Here is a 21692-nt window from a genome sequence, read left to right as displayed (position 1 = left end):
GCTGTATAAGTGCATCTCTCACATGTATTAGTGTTTGGAGAAAGGAGGAGAGGGTTGTCTGTGTACATGAGGCAATTGTAACTTTGCCTCAAAATGCCCTGATTCACCAGTTGGACTGGAGAGTACACCTGAAACTGACCCTTGGACATGCCTGGATAGGTACAGTGAACTGTTTTACTGATTGGCTGGTAAGGTCGAATAGAGAGCCTTGTCCTTCTCTACAGTATAGAGGGGTCAAGTGCTAAGGTTTATTAGTGTTTCATATGAGTTTTGAGCAAATGCTGGGATGAGAAGTGAATGATTTGAGTGCTTAAGTTGAAAGTTTGTCTAGTTCCAAGGGAAAAATTAAAGAGTAGACTTTGTGGAGCTGGGAATAATTATACCCTAGCTAACCGGCACTGCCTGGCATGCAAAACCCCGCAAATGCGGGTTTTATAGCAGGGAAATGAAAGAGATAGAGATTAGCCCAAAATGGCCAATAAACTACTAATATCTGGGCTGAAACCACTCCTCCAGGGACAGATAGGCTGCTTGAAGCTTCCTCTCTCACAGTGAACAGAGAAATTTCCTTCTATCCAAGTAAGGTATGGGCAAACACAGAAACTTGTAACATAGCCCTGAATTCAGCACTAACCTGAAAACTGGACTATACTAGCTTAGAAAGGTGGAAAACAAGTATTTTTTTTCAGAAAATAAAGCAGATACAATCAAAAAAACAATTTAAATGCACAGAAATGACTATCACACTTGAGTGTGTAGCCCACAACAGTTAAACAGGTAATTTAACCACAAAAATAACCTTGTTAAAGTGCAGACAGTAAAATAAGTACAATATGCAGCTGAAACAAGCTTTTTAAATCACAGAAACTCTAGAAAATTGGCGTTTTAGGTGGAATTAGCTAAAGGCAGCAAGAAAATGGAGAAAAATGATACTTAATCACTCCAAAGTATCTCTTTTGTCTCTCTGCTGCTGTAGAACTATACAGGGCACCAGTCATGAGCTTGCTGAGCTGTATACTAGCACAAAAACATTGCAAATGCGAGTTTTATAGCAGGGAAATTAAAGAGATAGAAATTAGCCCAAAATGGCCAATAAACTACTAATTTCTGGGCTGAAACAACTCCTCCAGGGACAGATAGGCTGCTCAAAGCTCCCCTCTCTTACAGGTGAACAGAGAAACTTCCTTCTATCCAAGTAAGGTATGGTCAAACACAGAAACTTGTAACACAGCCCTGAATTCAGCATTAACCTGAAAACTGAACTATACTAGCTTAGAAAGGTGGGAAAACAAGTTTTTTTTTGTTTGTTTTTTTTTTTTTTTTTTTTTCAGAAAATAAAGCAGATACAATCAAAAAAACACTTTAAATGCACAGAAATGGCTATCACACTTGAGTGTGTAGCCTACAACAGTTAAACAGGTAATTTAAACAAAACAATTACTTTGTTAAAGTGCAGGCAGTAAAATAAGTACAATATTTAGCTGAAACAAGCCTTTTAAATCACAGAAATTCTAGAAAATCAGCATTTTAGGTGGAATTAGTTAAAGGCAGCAAGAAAATGCAGAAAAATAATAATCACTTCAAAGTCTCTCTTTTGTCTCTCTGCTGCTGTAGAATTCTGCAGGGCACCAGGCAGGAGCTTGCTGAGCTGTATACTAACACAAAAACCTTGCAAATGTGGGTTTTATAGCAGGGAAATTAAAGAGATAGAAATTAGCTCAAAATGGCCAATAAACTACTAATTTCTGAGCTGAAACAACTCCTCCAGGGACAGGTAGGCTGCTCAAAGCTCCCTCTCTCACAGTGAACAGAGAAACTTCCTTCAATCCAAGTAAGGTATGGGCAAACACAGAAACTTGTAACACAGCCCTGAATTCAGCACTAACCTGAAAACTGGACTGTACTAGCTTAGAAAGGTGGGAAAAAATATATTTTTTGTTTTTTGTTTGTTTTTTTTTCAGATAATAAAGCAGATACAATCAAAAGAAACAATTTAAATGCACAGAAATGGCTATCACACTTTAGTGCATAGCCTACAACAGTTAAACAGGTAATTTAAACACAGAAATTACTTTGTTAAAGTGCAGGCAGCAAAATAAGTACAATATGTAGCTAAAACAAGCTTTTTAAATCACAGAAACTCTAGAAAATTGGCATTTTTGGCGGAATTAGCTAAAGGCAGCAAGGAAATGTAGAAAAATTATACTTAATCACTCCAAAGTCTCTCTTTTGTCTCTCTGCTGCTGTAGAATTCTGCAGGGAACCAGGCAGGAGCTTGCTGAGCTGTATACTAGCACAAAAACCTTGCAAATGTGGGTTTTATAGCAGGGAAATTAAAGAGGTAGAAATTAGCCCAAAATGGCCAATAAACTACTAATTTCTGAGCTGAAACAACTTCTCCAGGGACAGATAGGCTGCTCATAGCTCCCTTGCTCACAGTGAACAGAGAAACTTCCTTCTATCCAAGTAAGGTATGGTGTCCACACAGAAGGCACTGCAGCCAAGAATCAAACTGGAGAACCTTTTTCTCTTAGGCAACAATGCTACCGCTGCACCACTGCATCTTCCAAACTAAAATCTCTTAATGAGATCTCTAAGATGATAAGACATACAGACGTTGCTGCTATTCAGTTATATATAGGTTATTATCAACAGTCCACATCACCTATGAGATGAGAAGATCCTTTTATTTTATTGTGGCATTAATGCTTTAAGTTCCAAAGTATAAGAATGCTAAAATGTTGTATGCACAATTCATCTGTGAAAGCAAAATTGTGAACTGCCACATTGGTTCCCAAATTAATATTTAGTTTAATCAAATCAATTACAATCAGTTCTATAGAGGTGAATGAACTATATTTTGTTTACTCCAAGGAAACTCCATGCGTGGCTCTCGACTGAGCCTGATTATGCAGAATGTCACTGATGTTGTCTAAAATTTTTGTCCTCCTTGTCCCTCATAACAGTTTTGATTTTCTGGTGGATCACTAAGGGTTACTGTCAGTCAGTAATGCCAGACATTAGACAGTCATGTTTTTTATTCATCATAAAATTAATGTTGATGCAAACCTGTTGTACCATTAGCTTGCTAAATGAATGTTGATGAAAACCTCTTGTTCTATTAACTTACTAAATGAAGGTTGTTGCAAACCTATTGTTCTATGAAATTACTAAATGAATGTTGATGCAACCCTGCCATTCCATTAACTCACTAAATGAATGTTGATGCAATCCTGATGTTCTATTAACTTTCTAACTGCATTAGAATAATACTTGCAGATCATCCTTGATCCCGGGCATTTGTCTCTGCATTATTGTAGGCTGTATCCAGATATTCTTGAGCAAGAATGTTGAGAGATACATCACAGTAATCAAGATAAGCAATGGAATTTTCTACAAATCATCTCGTTTTTAGTCTGAAATTGGGGGGGGGGCATGACAATGTACCCACAAATCTCATGTGGATGGCTAAGCCAAAAAGTACAATAATGTTGCACTTCATAGGCAAAGAAAAGTGCTTTGCACTCTGTCTGTAACCCCCCCAGTCAATGGCTAACTCAGCCTTTGCAGAGCGGCGGGGGTGTGGGGCAATTGCTAACTCTCCTTCTCAAGTAGAATCTGAAGTCAGACAGACACATAAGAATGCAAAGAATGTGCCTAGATCCACTCCAAGGTTGTGTAAGATGGTCTCCTTCACCACACGGTGGAATGTAACCCATACAATTCTAACTCAGAACCGAGCAAAAAGAAATTAAATTATTAATGTGTGCAGTTATTTCCTAAAGAAGGCAAATATGACATTTGCTACATACCATGAAGGGTATGGTGGGAAAAAATTATCGTTTTGAAGTTTCTGGATAACCTGTTCTTCCATAACATTCATTACATCTCTCTATTTTGATTTCATATCAAGGTGTCCCTAGCGCTGAACTAACCTCAGTTCCTGTAGCTGATTCTTTAACTAACAGTGTTGAATAATTTAAAGCGAATGTTGTTGAAGTAACTAACAGCCTTGAAGATTTTAAAGTGAATGATGTTGAAGTAACATTTGGCCTAATATCTTCATTGAAAGTCTATTCAGCCAATAACCAATTAAAGAATCATTACAAAATCATTTGGGAAATATGTTGCCAGCACGACTGCAAATGGGTATTAGAGGTGCTGCGTAAATCTGCTAAAAAAAGACAGCATAATGAATTTATCTGTTCACTTGAATAGCAAACCCTGCAGAAGACATCAGCATATTAAAACAGAAGACATTTTTTTTTTTGGAAGTCAAGTTCTGAATGTACAATTACTTCACGCCTCATATTCAAGGCATTATGTAAAATTACATCCATATCTAAAATACTCGCTATTAAGATTTTGTTGTCACATCTGTAGTCTGTAAATGGAATGTAGTCAATACAACATGTTTGCATCTTGTGTAAATGTATAACAGTGACTCAAGTCCTTAGTAGGTTTCTTGCATTTAAGCTATGATTATTTTTCTGGCATTTCTTTTATTTCCCTGAGTAGGCTACGTGTTTAACACTGTATGCTGAATCTTCTGAATGAATACCGATGAAACGTGTAGACATTTTCTCTAACAGACCTAGGTCAAAAATTCTTTGTACTCTACATATTCTTTTCAGTGTCACGTGTCATTGTTTGCTACATATTCCAAAACAACCAACAACTTAGGTCTGTTTAATTCATACACAGAGGCACACAAATATATAGTAATACAAAAGAAAAACATTTAAATTCAGATTTAATATTTTCTTACCGTTAAAGTGTGCTGCAGTTATAATCTATCAATCAGAATTGTGGATTCAGGGATATGGTTTTCACTTTAGGTATAAGATGTCAAGGGATGAAATCCTGCATGAACTCTTTTGAATAAGATGTCAAGGGATGAAATCCTGCATGAACTCTTTTGAATTATTGAGAGACCTACTGCTTACTGCTCAATAAAGTATACATTTTCTGTATGGAATACACTTCAAAAGTCATTGTTTCTTAAGTTATAACCTCAGTATGTGGCACTTCTATACATAACATATTTGAGGGAGTTTATAAAGGCACTGCTATGTGTACACCTTCATGTGCATGGCACGGTAACCTTTTGGAATGCAGAAAAAGCACTAACTTGTTGCTGCATGGTGTTCTAGTAGGAAAACACACAGCCCTGAATAGGGCTGGCTCCTGGCTGCATAGCTGTGCTGTATACTAATGAGACAGTCTGGGGAGAGAGGCATATGTTAATTAGCAATACGCCATCTCTTTTAAAACCACATCTTGGAGAGCATATAGATACGAAGTGATTCGGGATATTCCTAAGATGTGTAGGCCAGCATGGCTGGTCCAATGTTCATCTAGTGAACATTAAAGTAATAAGAGGATAGAAGGTGGAAAGTGTTTTAAAACTACCTGAACCCTGTACTGCTGCTGTAATAGCACTTCAATGGGTACAAGGATCAGGGGGTAAGGTAAATATGAGCAGCCAGGCATACTTTTCTTGTGCAATAAGGGCACATCACCTACTACAGGGATCAAGGGTTGGGTAATTAAGAGCAGCCAGGCATACTGTCCTTGTGCTGTAAGGGCACTTCACCTACTACAGGAACTGGGGGAATGGTAAATATGAGCAGCCAGACATACTGTCCTTGTGCTGTACGGGCACTTCACCTACTAGAGGGATCGGGGGTAGGGTAAATAAAAGCAGCCAGACATACTATCCTTGTGCTGTAAGGACACTTCACCTACTACAGGGATCAGGGATAGAGTAAATATGAGCAGCCAGGCATACTGTCTTTGTGCTGTAAGGGCACTTCACCTACTACATGGATCAGGGGTAGAATAAATATGAGTAGCCAGGCATAAAGTCCTTGTGCTGTAAGGGTACTTCATCTACTACAGGGATCAGGCATGGAAGAAATATGAGCAGCCAGGCATACTGTCCTTGTGCTGTAAGGGCACTTCACCTACTACAGGGATGAGGGGTAGGGGAAATATGGGCAGTAAGGCATACTGTCATTGAGCTGTAAGGGCACTTCACCTACTACAGGGATCGGGAGTAGGGTAAATATGTGCAGCCAGGCATACTGTACTTACGGTGTAAGGCACTTCACCTACTACAGGGATCAGGGGTAGGGTAAATATGAGCAGCCAGGCATACTGTTCTTGAGCTGTAAGGGCACTTCAACTACTAAATGGGGTGGGGGTAGGGTAAATATGAGCAGCCAGGCATACTGTACTTGTGCTGTAAGGACACTTCACCTACTACAGGAATCAGGGGTAGGATGAATATGAATAGCCAGGCATACTATCCTTGTGCTATAAGGGCACTTCACCTACTACAGGAATCATGGGTAGGGTAAATATGAGCAGTCAGGCATACTGACCTTGTGCTGTATGAGCACTTCACCTACTACAGCGATCAGGGGTAAGGGAAATATGAGAAGCCAGGCAAACTGTCTTTGTGCTGCAAGGGTACTTCACCTACTACAGGAATCGGAGGTGTAGGGTAAATATGAGCAGCCAGGCATACTGTCTTTGTGCTGTATTGGCACTTCACTTACTACAGGGATCGGGGGTAGGGTAAATATGAGCAGCCAGGCATTCTGTTATTGTGCTGTAAGGGCACTTCACCTACTACAGATATCAGGGGTAGGGTAAATATGAGCAGCCAGGCATACTGTACTTGTGAACTAAGGGTACTTAACCTACTACAGGGATCAGGGGCAGTGTAAATATGAGCAGCCAGGCATACTGTCCTTGTGCTGTAAGGGCACTTGACCTACTACAGGGATCAGGGGAAGAGTAAATATGAGCAGTTTTCATACTGTCCTTGTGCAGTAAGGGCACTTCACCTACTACAGGGATGAGGGGGTAGGATAAATATAAGCAGCAAGGCATACTGTCCTTGTACTGTAACAGCACTTCACCTACTACAGGGATCGGGGGTATGGTAAATATGAGCAGCCAGGCATACTGTCCTTGTGCTGTAAGGGCACTTCACCTACTACAAGGGATAAGAGGATGGGAAAATATGAGCAGCCAGGCATACTGTCCTTGTGCTATAAGGGCACTTCACCTACTACAGGGATCGGGGGTAGGGTAAATATGAGCAACCAGGCATACTGTCCTTGTGCAGTAAGGGCAGTTCACCTACTACAGGGAAGGGGGTAGGGTACAAATTAGCAGCCAGACATACTGTGCTTGTGCTGTAAGGGCAATTCACATACTACAGGGATCAGGGGTAGGGTAAATATCAGCAGCCAGGCATACTATCCTTGCTATGTAAGGGCACATCACCTACTACAAGGATCAGGGGTAGGGTAAATATGAGCAGCCATGCATACTGTCCTTGTGCTGTAAGTGCACTTCTCCTACTACAGGGATCGGGGGTAGGGTTAATATGAGCAACCAGGCATATTGTCCTTTTGAGGTAAGTGAACTTCTCCTACTAAAGGAATCGGGGTAAGGGTAAATATTAGCAGCCAGGCATACTGTCCTTGTGCTGTAAAGGCACTTCAACTAGTACAGGGATGAGGGTTAGGGTAAATATGAGCAGCCAGCCATACTGTCCTTGTGCTGTAAGGGCACTTCACCGACTACAGGGATCAAGGGTAAGGTAAATATGAGCAGCCAGGCATACTGTTCTTCTGCTGTATAGGCACTTGACCTACTACAAAGATCCGGTATAGGGTAAAGATGAGTAGCCAGGCATACTGTCCTTGTACTGCAAGGGGACTTCACCTACTACAGGGATCAAGTGATAGGGTAAATATGAGCAGCAGGCATACTGTCCTTGTGCCTTAAGGGCACTTCACCTCTAAAGGAATCGGGGGTAGGGTAAATATGAGCAGCCAGGCATATTGTCATTGAGCTGTAAGGGCACTTCAACTACTACAGGGATCAGGGGTATGGTAAATATGAGCAGCCAGGCATACTGTTCTTGAGCTGTAAGGGCACTTCACCTACTACAGGGGGCGGGGGTAGGGTAAATATGAGCAGCCAGGCATACTGTATTTGTGCTGTAAGGGCAATTCACCTACTACAGGGATCAGGGGTAGGGTAAATATGAGCAGCCATTCATACTATCCTTGTGCTGTAAGGGCACTTCACCTGCTACAGGGATCAGGGGGTAGGGTAAATATGAGCAGCCAGGCATACTGTCCTTGTGCTGTAAGGGCACTTCACCTACTACAGGTTACGGGGGTAGGGTAAATATGAACAGCCAGGCATACTGTCCTTGTGTTGTAAGGGCACTTCACCTACTAGAGGGATCAGGGGTAGTTTAAATATGAGCAGCCAGACATAGTGTCCTTGTGCTGTAAGGGAAATTCACCTACTACAGGGATGATGAGGTGTAGGGTACATATGAGCAGTCAGACATACTGACCTTGTGCTATCAGGGCACTTCACCTACTACAGGGATCAGGGGTAGGGTAAATATGAGCAGCCAGGCATACTGTCCTTGTGCTATAAGGGCACTTCACCTACTACAGGGATCGGGGGTAGGGTAAATATGAGCAGCCAGGCATACTGTCCTTGTGCAGTAAGGGCAGTTCACCTACTACAGGGATCGGGGGTAGTGTAAATATGAGCCATCAGGCATACTGTCCTTGTGCTGTAAGGGCACTTTACCTACTACAAAGGATAAGAGAATGGGAAAATATGAGCAGCCAGGCATACTGTCCTTGTGCTATAAGGGCACTTCACCTACTACAGGGATAGGGGGTAGGGTAAATATGAGCAACCAGGCATACTGTCCTTGTGCAGTAAGGGCAGTTCACCTACTACAGGGATTGGGGGTAGTGTAAATATGAGCAGTCAGGCATACTATCCTTGTGCTGTAAGGGCACTTCCCCTACTACAGCGAAGTGGGTAGGGTAAAAATGAGCAGCCAGACATACTGTGCTTGTGCTGTAAGGGCAATTCACCTACTACAGGGAACGGGGGTAGGGTAAATATCAGGAGCCATGCATACTATCCTTGCTATGTAAAGGCACATCACCTACTACAGGGATCAGGGGTAGGGTAAATATGAGCAGCCATGCATACTGTCCTTGTGCTGTAAGGGCACTTCTCCTACTACAGGGATCGGGGGTAGGGTAAATATGAACAACCAGGCATATTGTCCTTTTGAGGTAAGTGAACTTCTCCTATTAAAGGAATCAGGGTTAGGGTAAATATTAGCAGCCAGGCGTACTTTCCTTGAGCTGTAAAGGCACTTCAACTAGTACAGGGATAAGGGGTAGGATAAATATGAGCAGCCAGGCATACTGTTCTTGTGCTGTGTAGGGACTTGACCTACTACAAAGATCCGGTATAGGGTAAAGATGAGTAGCCAGGCATACTGTCCTTGTACTGCAAGGGGACTTCACCTACTACAGGGATCAAGTGATAGGGTAAATATTAGCAGCAGGCATACTGTCCTTGTGCCTTAAGGGCACTTCACCTCTAAAGGAATCGGGGGTAGGGTAAATATGAGCAGCCAGGCATATTGTCCTTGAGCTGTAAGGGCACTTCAACTACTACAGGGATCAGGGTTAGGGTAAATTTGAGCAGCCAGGCATACTGTTCTTGAGCTGTAAGGGCACTTCACCTACTACAGGGGGCAGGGGTAGGGTAAATATGAGCAGACAGGCATACTGTATTTGTGCTGTAAGGGCAATTCACCTACTACTGGGATCAGGGGTAGGGTAAATATGAGCAGCCATTCATACTATCCTTGTGCTGTAAGAGCACTTCACCTGCTACAGGGATCATGGGGTAGGGTAAATATGAGCAGCCAGGCATACTGTCCTTGTGCTGTAAGGGCACTTCACCTACTACAGGTTACGAGGGTAGTGTAAATATGAACAGCCAGGCATACTGTCCTTGTGTTGTAAGGGCACTTCACCCACTAGAGGGATCAGGGGTAGTTTAAATATGAGCAGCCAGGCATAGTGTCCATGTGCTGTAAGGGAAATTCACCCACTACAGGGATCAGGAGGAGGGTAAATATGAGCAGCAAGGCATACTGTCCTTGTGCTGTAAGGGCACTTCAACTACTACAGGGATCAGGGGTAGGGTAAATATGAGCAGCCAGACATATTGTCCTTGTGCTGTAAGAGCACTTCACCTACTACAGGGATGATGAGGTGTAGGGTACATATGAGCAGTCAGACATACTGACCTTCTTCTATCAGGGCATTTCACCTACTACAGGGATCAGGGGTAGGGAAAATATGAGCATCCAGGCATACTGTCCTTGTGCTATAACGGCACTTCACCTACTACAGGGATCGGGGGTAGGGTAAATATGAGCAGCCAGGCATACTGTCCTTGTGCAGTAAGGGCAGTTCACCTACTACAGGGATCGGGGGTAGTGTAAATATGAGCCGTCAGGCATACTGTCCTTGTGCTGTAAGGGCACTTTACCTACTACAAAGGATAAGAGAATGGGAAAATATGAGCAGCCAGGCATACTGTCATTGTGCTATAAGGGCACTTCACCTACTACAGGGATAGGGGGTGGGGTAAATATGAGCAACCAGGCATACTGTCCTTGTGCAGTAAGGGCAGTTCACCTACTACAGGGATTGGGGGTACAGTAAATATGAGCAGTCAGGCATACTATCCTTGTGCTGTAAGGGCACTTCCCCTACTACAGTGAAGTGGGTAGGGTAAAAATGAGCAGCCAGACATACTGTGCTTGTGCTGTAAGGGCAATTCTCCTACTACAGGGAACGGGGGTATGGTAAATATCAGCAGCCAGGCATACTATCCTTGCTATGTAAGGGCACATCACCTACTACATGGATCAGGGGTAGGGTAAATATGAACAACCAGGCATATTGTCCTTTTGAGGTAAGTGAACTTCTCCTATTAAAGGAATCAGGGTTAGGGTAAATATTAGCAGCTAGGCATACTTTCCTTGAGCTGTAAAGGCACTTCAACTAGTACAGGGATAAGGGGTAGGGTAAATATGAGCAGCCAGCCATACTGTCCTTGTGCTGTAAGGGCACTTCACCTACTACAGGGATCAGGGATAAGGTAAATATGAGCAGCCAGGCATACTGTTCTTGTGCTATATAGGCACTTGACCTACTACAAAGATCCGGTATAGGGTAAAGTTGAGTACCCAGGCATACTGTCCTTGTACTGCAAGGGGAATACACCTACTACAGGGATCAAGTGATAGGGTAAATATTAGCAGCAGGCATACTGTCCTTGTGCCTTAAGGGCACTTCACCTCTAAAGGAATCGGGGGTAGGGTAAATATGAGCAGCCAGGCATATTGTCCTTGAGCTGTAAGGGCACTTCAACTACTACAGGGATCAGGGGTAGGGTAAATATGAGCAGCCAGGCATACTGTTCTTATTCTGTAAGGGCACTTCACCTTCTACAGGGGGCGGGGGTAGGGTAAATATGAGCAGCCAGGCATACTGTATTTGTGCTGTAAGGGCACTTCACCTACTACAGGGATCAGGGGTAGGGTAAATATGAGCAGCCATTCATACTATCCTTGTGCTGTAAGGGCACTTCACCTGCTACAGGGATCAGGGGGTAGGGTAAATATGAGCAGCCAGGCATACTGTCCTTGTGCTGTAAGGGCACTTCACCTACTACAGGTTACGAGGGTAGGGTAAATATGAACAGCCAGGCATACTGTCCTTGTGTTGTAAGGGCACTTCACCTACTAGAGGGATCAGGGGTAGTTTAAATATGAGCAGCCAGGCATAGTGTCCTTGTGCTGTAAGGGAAATTCACCTACTACAGGGATCAGGAGGAGGGTAAATATGAGCAGCAAGGCATACTGTCCTTGTGCTGTAAGGGCACTTCAACTACTACAGGGATCAGGGGTAGGGTAAATATGAGCAGCCAGACATATTGTCCTTGTGCTGTAAGAGCACTTCACCTACTACAGGGATGATGAGGTGTAGGGTACATATGAGCAGTCAGGCATACTGACCTTGTGCTGTAAGGGCACTTCACCTACTACAAGGGTTAAGAGGATGGGAAAATATGAGCAGCCAGGCATATTGTCCTTGTGCTATCAGGGCACTTCACCTACTACAGGGATCAGGGGTAGGGTAAATATGAGCAGCCAGGCATACTGTCCTTGTGCTATAACAGCACTTCACCTACTACAGGGATCGAGGGTAGGGTAAATATGAGCAGCCAGGCATACTGTCCTTGTGCAGTAAGGGCAGTTCACCTACTACAGGGATCTGGGGTAGTGTAAATATGAGCCGTCAGGCATACTGTCCTTGTGCTGTAAGGGCACTTTACCTACTACAGGGATCAGGGGTAGGGTAAATATGAGCAGCCAGGCATACTGTCCTTGTACTATAACAGCACTTCACCTACTACAGGGATCAGGGGTAGGGTAAATATGAGCAACCAGGCATACTGTCCTTGTGCAGTAAGGGCAGTTCACCTACTACAGTGATTGGGGGTAGTGTAAATATGAGCAGTCAGGCATACTATCCTTGTGCTGTAAGGGCACTTCCCCTACTACAGTGATGTGGGTAGGGAAAAATGAGCAGCCAGACATACTGTGCTTGTGCTCTAAGGGCAATTCACCTACTACAGGGAACGGGGGTAGGGTAAATATCAGCAGCCATGCATAGTACCCTTGCTATGTAAGGGCACATCACCTACTACAGGGATCAGTGGTAGGGTAAATATGAGCAGCCATGCATACTGCCCATGTGCTGTAAGTGCACTTCTCCTACTTCAGGGATCGGGGGTAGGGTAAATATGAACAATGAGGCATATTGTCCTTTTGAGGTAAGTGAACTTCTCCTATTAAAGGAATCAGGGTTAGGGTAAATATTAGCAGCCAGGCATACTTTCCTTGAGCTGTAAAGGCACTTCAACTAGTACAGGGATCATGGGTAGGGTAAATATGAGCAGTCAGCCATACTGTCCTTGTACTGTAAGGGCACTTCACCTACTACAGGGATCAGGGGTAAGGTAAATATGAGCAGCCAGGCATACTGTTCTTGTGCTGTATAGGCACTTGACCTACTACAAAGATCCGGAGTAGGGTAAAGATGAGTAACCAGGCATACTGTCCTTGTACTGCAAGGGGACTTCATCTACTACAGGGATCAAGTGATAGGGTAAATATGAGCAGCAGGCATACTCTCCTTGTGCTGTAAGGGCACTTCACCTCTAAAGGAATCAGGGGTAGGGTAAATATGAGCAGCCAGGCAAATTGTCCTTGAGCTGTAAGGGCACTTCAACTACTACAGGGATCAGGGGTAGGGTAAATATGAGCAGCCAGGCATACTGTTCTTGAGCTGTAAGGGCACTTCACCTACTACAGGGGGCGGGGGTAGGGTAAATATGAGCAGCCAGGCATACTGTATTTGTGCTGTAAGGGCACTTCACCTACTACAGGGATCAGAGGTAGGATGAATATGAATAGCCAGGCATACTATCCTTGTGCTATAAGGGCACTTCACCTACTACAGGGATCATGGGTAGGGTAAATATGAGCAGCAAGACATACTGTCCTTGTGCTGTAAGGGCACTTCACCTACTACAGGGATCAGGGTAGGGTAAATAGGAGCAGCAGGCATACTGTCCTTCTACTTTAAGGGCACTTCACTTACTACAGGGATCAGGGGTAGGGTAAATATGAGCAGCCATTCATACTATCCTTGTGCTGTAAGGGCACTTCACCTGCTACAGGGATCAGGGAGTAGGGTAAATATGAGCAGCCAGGCATACTGTCCTTGTGCTGTAAAGGCACTTCACCTACTACAGGTTACGGGGGTAGGGTAAATATGAACAGCCAGGCATACTGTCCTTGTGCTGTAAGGGAAATTCACCTACTACAGGGATCAGGAGGAGGGTAAATATGAGCAGCAAGGCATACTGTCCTTTTGCTGTAAGGGCACTTCACCTACTACAGGGGTGATGAGGTGTAGGGTACATATGAGCAGTCAGGCATACTGACCTTGTGCTGTAAGGGCACTTCACCTACTACAGGGATCGGTGGTAGGGTAAATATGAGCAGTCAGGTATACTGTCCTTGTGCAATAAGGGCAGTTCACCTACTACAGGGATCGGGGGTAGTGTAAATATGAGCCGTCAGGCATACTGTCCTTGTGCTGTAAGGGCACTTCACCTACTACAAAGGATAAGAGGATGGGAAAATATGAGCAGCCAGGCATACTGTCCTTGTGCTATAAGGGCACTTCACCTACTACAGGGATAGGGGGTAGGGTAAATATGAGCAACCAGGCATACTGTCCTTGTGCAGTAAGGGCAGTTCACCTACTACAGGGATTGGGGGTAGTGTAAATATGAGCAGTCAGGCATACTGTCCTTGTGCTGTAAGGGCACTTCCCCTACTACTGGGAAGTGGGTAGGGTAAAAATGAGCAGCCAGACATACTGTACTTGTGATGTAAGGGCAATTCACCTACTACAGGGATCGAGGGTAGGGTAAATATCAGCAGCCAGACATAATATCCTTGCTATGTAAGGGCACATCACCTACTACAGGGATCAGGGGTAGGTTAAATATGAGCAGCCATGCATACTGTCCTTGTGCTGTAAGTGCACTTCTCCTACTACAGGGATCGGGGGTAGGGTAAATATTAGCAGCCAGGCATACTGTCCTTGTGCTGTAAAAGCACTTCAACTAGTACAGGGATCAGGGGTATGGTAAATATGAGCAGCCAGCCATACTGTCCTTGTACTGTAAGGGCACTTCACCTACTACAGGGATCAGGGGTAAGGTAAATATGAGCAGCCAGGCATACTGTCCTTGTGCTGTATAGGCACTTGACCTACTAAAAAGATCCGGTGTAGGGTAAAGATGAGTAGCCAGGCATACTGTCCTTGTACTGCAAGGGGACTTCACCTACTACAGGGATCAAGTGATAGGGTAAATATGAGCAGCCAGGCATACTGTCCTTGTACTGTAAGGGCACTTCACCTACTACAGGGATTGGGGTAGGGTAAATAGGAGCAGCAGGCATACTGTCCTTCTACTGTAAGGGCACTTCACTTACTACAGGGATCAGGGATAGGGTAAATATGAGCAGCCATTCATACTATCCTTGTGCTGTAAGGGCACTTCACCTGCTACAGGGATCAGGGGGTAGGGTAAATATGAGCAGCCAGGCATACTGTCCTTGTGCTGTAAATGCACTTCACCTACTACAGGTTACGGGGGTAGGGTAAATATGAACAGCCAGGCATACTGTCCTTGTGTTGTAAGAGCACTTCACCTACTAGAGGGATCAAGGGTAGTTTAAATATGAGCAGCCAGGCGTACTGTCCTTTTGCTGTAAAGGCAGTTCACCTACTACAGGTTACGGGGGGTAGGGTAAATATGAGCAGCCAGGCATACTGTATTTGTGCTGTAAGGGCACTTCACCTACTACAGGGATCAGGGGTAGGGTAAATATGAGCAGCCAGGCATACTGTCCTTGTGCTGTAAGGGCACTTCACCTACTGCACAGATCAGGTTAGGGTAAATATGAGCAGCCAGGCATACTGTCCTTGTGCTGTAAAGGCACTTCACCTACTACACATTACGGGGGTAGGGTAAATATGAACAGCCAGGCATACTGTCCTTGTGTTGTAAGGGCACTTCACCTACTAGAGGGATCAGGGGTAGTTTAAATATGAGCAGCCAGGCATAGTGTCCTTGTGTTGTAAGGGCTCTTCACCTACTACAGGGATCAGGAGGAGGGTAAATATGAGCAGCAAGGCATACTGTCCTTGTGCTGTAAGGGCACTTCAACCACTACAGGGATCTGTGGTAGGGTAAATATGAGCAGCCAAGCATATTGTCCTTGTGCTGTAAGAGCACTTCACCTACTACAGGGATGATGAGGTGTAGGGTACATATGAGCAGTCAGGCATACTGACCTTGTGCTATCAGGGCACTTCACCTACTACAGGGATCGGGGGTAGGGTAAATATGAGCAGCCAGGTATACTGTCCTTGTGCAGTAAGGGCAGTTCACCTACTACAGGGATCGGGGGTAGTGTAAATATGAGAAGTCAGGCATACTGTCCTTGTGCTGTAAGGGCACTTCCCCTACTACAGGGACGTGGGTAGAGTAAAAATGAGCAGCCAGACATACTGTACTTGTGCTGTAAGGGCAATTCACCTACTACAGGGATCGATGGTAGGGTAAATATCAGCAGCCATGCATACTGTCCTTGTGCTGTAAGTGCACTTCTCCTACTACAGGGATCGGGGGAAGGGTAAATATTATCAGCCAGGAATACTGTCCTTGTGCTGTAAAGGCACTTCAACTAGTACAGGGATCAGGGGTAGGGTAAATATGAGCAGCCAGCCATAATGTCCTTGTATTGTAAGGGCACTTCACCTACTACAGGGATCAGGGGTAAGGTAAATATGAGCAGCCAGGCATACTGTCCTTGTGCTGTATAGGCACTTGACCTACTAAAAAGATCCGGTGTAGGGTAAAGATGAGTAGCCAGGCATACTGTCCTTGTACTGCAAGGGGACTTCACCTACTACAGGGATCAAGTGATAGGGTAAATATGAGCAGCAGGCATACTGTCCTTGTGCCTTAAGGGCACTTCACTTCTAAAGGAATCGAAAGTAGGGCAAATAAGAGCAGCCAGGCATATTGTCTTTGAGCTGTAAGGGCACTTCACCTACTACAGGTATAGGGGGTAGGGTAAATATGAGCAGCCAGGCATACTCTCCTTGTGCTGTAAGGGCACTTCACCTTCTACAGGGATCAGGGGAAGGATAAATATGGGGAGCCAGGTATACTGTCCATCTGCTGTAAGGGCACTTCACCAACTACAAGGATTGGGAGTAGGGTACATATGAGCAGTCAGACATACTGTCCTTGTGCTGTATGAGCACTTCACCTACTGCAGGGATCAGGGGTAGGGTAAATATGAGAAGCCAGCAAACTGTCCTTGTGCTGCAAGGGTACTTCACCTACTACAGGGATCGGGGGTAGGATAAATTTGAGCAGCCAGGCATACTGCCTTTCTGCTGTATTGGCACTTCACCTACTACAGGGATCGGGGGTAGCGTAAATATGAGCAGCCAGGCATACTATCCTTGTGCTGTAAGGGCACTTCACCTGCTACAGGGATCAGGGTTAGGGTAAATATGAGCAGCCAGGCATACTGTCCTTGTGCTGTAAGGGCACTTCACCTACTACAGGGATCATGGGTAGGGTAAATATGAGCAGCCAGGCATACTGTCCTTGTGCTGTAAGGGCACTTCACCTACTACAGGGATCATGGGTAGGGTAAATATGAGCAGCCAGGCATACTGTCCTTGTGCTGTAAGGGCACTTCACCTACTACAGGGATCAGGGTAGGGTAAATATGAGCAGCCATTCATACTATCCTTGTGCTGTAAGGGCACTTCACCTGCTACAGGGATCAGGGGGTAGGGTAAATATGAGCAGCCATTCATACTATCCTTGTGCTGTAAGGGCACTTCACCTGCTACAGGGATCAGGGAGTAGGGTAAATATGAGCATCCAGGCATACTGTCCTTGTGCTGTAAAGGCACTTCACCTACTACAGGTTACGGGGGTAGGGTAAATATGAACAGCCAGGCATACTGTCCTTGTGTTGTAAGGGCACTTCACCTACTAGAGGGATCATGGGTAGTTTAAATATGAGCAGCCAGGCATACTGTCCTTGTGCTGTAAAGGCACTTCACCTACTACAGGTTACGGGGTAGGGTAAATATGAGCAGCCAGGCATACTGTATTTGTGCTGTAAGGGCACTTCACCTACTACAGGGATCAGGGGTAGGGTAAATATGAGCAGCCAGGCATACTGTCCTTGTGCTGTAAGGGCACTTCACCTACTACAGGGATCAGGGGTAGGGTAAATATGAGCAGCCAGGCATACTGTCCTTGTGCTGTAAGGGCACTTCACCTACTACAGGGATCAGGGGTAGGGTAAATATGAGCAGCCAGGCATACTGTCCTTGTGTTGTAAGGGCACTTCACCTACTACAGGGATCAGGGGTAGTGTAAATATGAGCAGCCAGGCATACTGTCCTTGTGCTGTAAGGGCACTTCACCTACTACAGGGATCAGGAGGAGGGTAAATATGAGCAGCAAGGCTTACTGTCCTTTTGCTGTAAGGGCACTTCACCTACTACAGGGATGATGAGGGGTAGGGTAAATATGAGCAGTCAGGCATACTGTCCTTGTGCTGTAAGGGCACTTCACCTACTACAGGGATCGGGGTAGGGTAAATATGAGCAGTCAGGCATACTGTCCTTGTGCTGTAAGGGCACTTCACCTACTACAAGCGATCAGGGATAGGGTAAATATGAGCAGCCATACATGCTGTCCTTGTGCTGTAAGTGCACTTCACCTACTACAGGGATCAGGGGTAGGGTAAATATGAGCAGCCAGGCATACTGTCCTTGTGCTGTAAGGGCACTTCACCTACTACAGGGATCAGGGGTAGGGTAAATATGAGCAGCCAGGCATACTGTCCTTGTGCTGTAAGGGCACTTCACCTACTACAGGGATCGGGGTAGGGTAAATATGAGCAGCCAGGCATACTGTCCTTGTGCTGTAAGTGCACTTCACCTACTACAGAGATCAGTTTAGGGTAAATATGAGCAGCCAGGCATACTGTCCTTGTGCTGTAAGGGCACTTCACCTACTACAGGGATCAGGGGTAGGGTAAATATGAGCAGCCAGGCATACTGTCCTTGTGCTGTAAGGGCACTTCACCTACTACAGGTATCGTGGTTAGGGTAAATATGAGCAGCCAGGCATACTGTCCTTGTGCTGTAAGGGCACTTCACCTACTACAGGGATCAGGGGTAGGGTAAATATGAGCAGCCAGGCATACTGTCCTTGTGCTGTAAGGGCACTTCAACTACTACAGGGATCAGGGTAGGGTAATTATGAGCAGCCTGGCATACTGTCCTTGTACTGTAAGGGCATTTCATCTACTACAGGGATCGGGGTAGGGTAAATATGAGCAGTCAGGTATACTGTCCTTGTGCTGTAAGGGCAACTCTCCAACTACAAGGATCGGGAGTAGGATAAATATGAGCAGCCAGGCATACTGTCCTTGTGCTGTAAGGGCACTTCACAACTAAAAAAAGCGGGGGTAGGGGAAATATGAGCAGCCAGGCATGCTGTCCTTGTGTTGTAAGGGCATTTCACCTATTACAGGGATCAGGGATAGGGTAAATATGAGTAGCCAGGCTTACTGTCCTTGTGCTGTAAGGGCACTTTACCTAGTACAGGGATCAGGGATAGGGTAAATATGAACAGTCAGGCATACTGCCCTTGTGCTGTTAGGGCACTTCACCTACTACAAGGATCGGGGTAGGGTAAATATGAGCAGCCAGACATACTGTCCTTGTGCTGTAAGGGCACTTCAACTACTACAGGGATCAGGGGCAGGGTAAATATGAGCAGGCAGGCATACTGTCCTTGTTCTATAAGGGCACTTCTCCTACTACAATGATTGTAGGCAGGGTAAATATAAGAAGCCAGGCATACTGTCCTTGTCATGTAAGGGCACTTCACCTACTATAGGGTTCAGCGGTAGGTTAAATATGAGCAGTCAGGCATATGTGTCCTTGTGCTGTAAGGGAACTTCACCTAGTACAATGATCGGGGGTAGGGTAAATATGAGCAGCCAGACATACTGTCCTTGAACAGTAAGGGAACTTCATCAACTACAGGGATCAGGGGCAGGGTAAATATGAGCAGCTATGCATATTGTCCTTGTGCTGTAAAGGCACTTCTCCTACTACAGTGATCAGGTTGTGGTTAATATGAGCAGTCAGGCATACTGTCCTTGTGCTGTAAGGGCACTTCCACTACTACAGGTATCACGGGTAGGGTAAATATGAGAAGCCAGGCATACTGACCTTTTGCTGTAAGGGCAATTTACCTACTACAAGGATCAGGGGTAGGGTAAATATGAACAGCCAGGCATGCTGTCCTTGTGCTGTAAGGGCACTTCCACTACTACAGGGATCATGGGCAGGGTAAATATGAGCAGCCAGGCATACTGTCCTTGTGTGTAAAGGCCCTTCTCCTACTACAGCGATCAGGGTGTGGTTAATATGAGCAGCCAGGCATACTGACCTTGTGCTGTAAGGGCACTTCACCTACCACAAGGATAGGGGGTAGGGTAAATATGATCAGCCAGGTATACTGTCCTTGTGCTGTAAGGGCACTTTACCTACTGCAGGGATCAGCGGTAGGGTAAATATGAGCAGCCAGGCATCCTGTCCTTGTGCTGTAAGGGCACTTCACCTACTACAATGATTGGGGGCAGGGTAAATATAAGAAGCCAGGCATACTGTCCTTGTCATGTAAGGGCACTTCACCTACTACAGGGATCAACAGTAGGTTAAATATGAGCAGTCAGGCATACTGTCCTTGTGCTGTAAGGGAACTTCACCTACTACAATGATCGGGGGTAGGGTAAATATGAGCAGCCAGACATACTGTCCTTGAACTGTAAGGGAACTTCACCAACTACAGGGATCAGGGGCAGGGTAAATATGAGCAGCTATGCATAATGTCCTTGTGCTGTATGGGCACTTCACCTACTACAGGGATTACGGTTAGGGTAAATATGAGCAGCCATGCATATTGTCCTTGTCATTAAGGGCACTTCACCTACTTCAGGGATCTGGGGTAGGGTAAATATGACTAGCCAGATATACTGTCCTTGTGCTGTAAGGGCACTTCACCTACTACACAGATCAGGTTAGGGTAAATATGAGCAGCCAGGCATACTTTCCTTGTGCTGTAAGGGCACTTCACCTACTACAGGGATCAGGGGTAGGGTAAATATGAGCATTCAGGCATACTGACCTTTTGCTGTAAGTGCACTTCACCTACTACAGGTATAGGGGGTAGGTTAAATATGATCAGCCAAGCTTACTGTCCTTGTGCTATAAGGGCACTTCACCTTCTTCAGGGATCTGGGGTAGGGTAAATATGAGCAGCCAGGCATAATCTACTTTTGCTATAATTGCACTTCACCTACTAAAGGGATCAGGCGTAGGGTAAATATGAGCAGCCAGGCATATTGTCATTGTGCTGTACGGGCACTTCACCTACTACAGAGATTAGGTTACGGTAAATATGAGCAGCCAGGCATACTTTCCTTGTGCTGTAAGCGCACTTTATCTACTACAGGTATCAGGGGTAGGGTAAATATGAACAATCAGGCATAATGTCCATGTGCTGTAAGGGCACTTCACCTACTACTGGAATCATGGGTGGGGTAAATATAAGCAGCCAGGAATTATGTCCTTGTGCTGTAAGGGCGCTTTACCTACTACAGGGACCAGGGACAGGGTAAATATCAGGAGTCAGGCATACTGTCCTTGTGTTGTAAGGGTACTTGACCTACCAAGGGATCAGGGGAAGGGTAAATATGAGCAGTCAAGCATACTGTCCTTGTGCTGTAAGGGCACTTCACCTACTACAGGGGTCAGGGGGTAGGGTAAAAGGAGCAGACAGGCATACTGTCCTAGTGCTGTAAGGCCACTTCACCTACTGCAAGGATTGGGAGTAGGGCAAATATGAGCAGTCAGGCGTACTGTCCTTGTACTTTAAGGGCACTTCCTCGAGTACAAGGATCAGGGGTAAAGTAAATATGAGCCACCAGGCATACTGTCCTTGCACTGTAAGGGCACTTCACCTACTATAAGGATCGGGGGTAGGGTAAATTTGAGCAG

General features: G+C 45.2%; 1 protein-coding gene across 1 annotated transcript in view; it reads left to right on the top strand.

Moving 5' to 3' along the window:
* The window catches only part of LOC122802509 (gamma-aminobutyric acid receptor subunit gamma-3-like), a 934322-nt gene that overhangs the window by 5285 nt on the left and 907345 nt on the right, over nt 1-21692 (top strand). The gene's annotated exons all lie outside the window — the stretch shown is intronic.

This window comes from Protopterus annectens, chromosome 5.part0, assembly GCF_019279795.1.
Source record: "Protopterus annectens isolate FY-2018-M chromosome 5.part0, PAN1.0, whole genome shotgun sequence".
Taxonomy (NCBI): Eukaryota; Metazoa; Chordata; order Ceratodontiformes; family Protopteridae; genus Protopterus; species Protopterus annectens.
The sequence above is the reverse complement of the archived record's forward strand: the minus strand, read 5'-3'. Positions and strand labels throughout refer to the sequence as shown.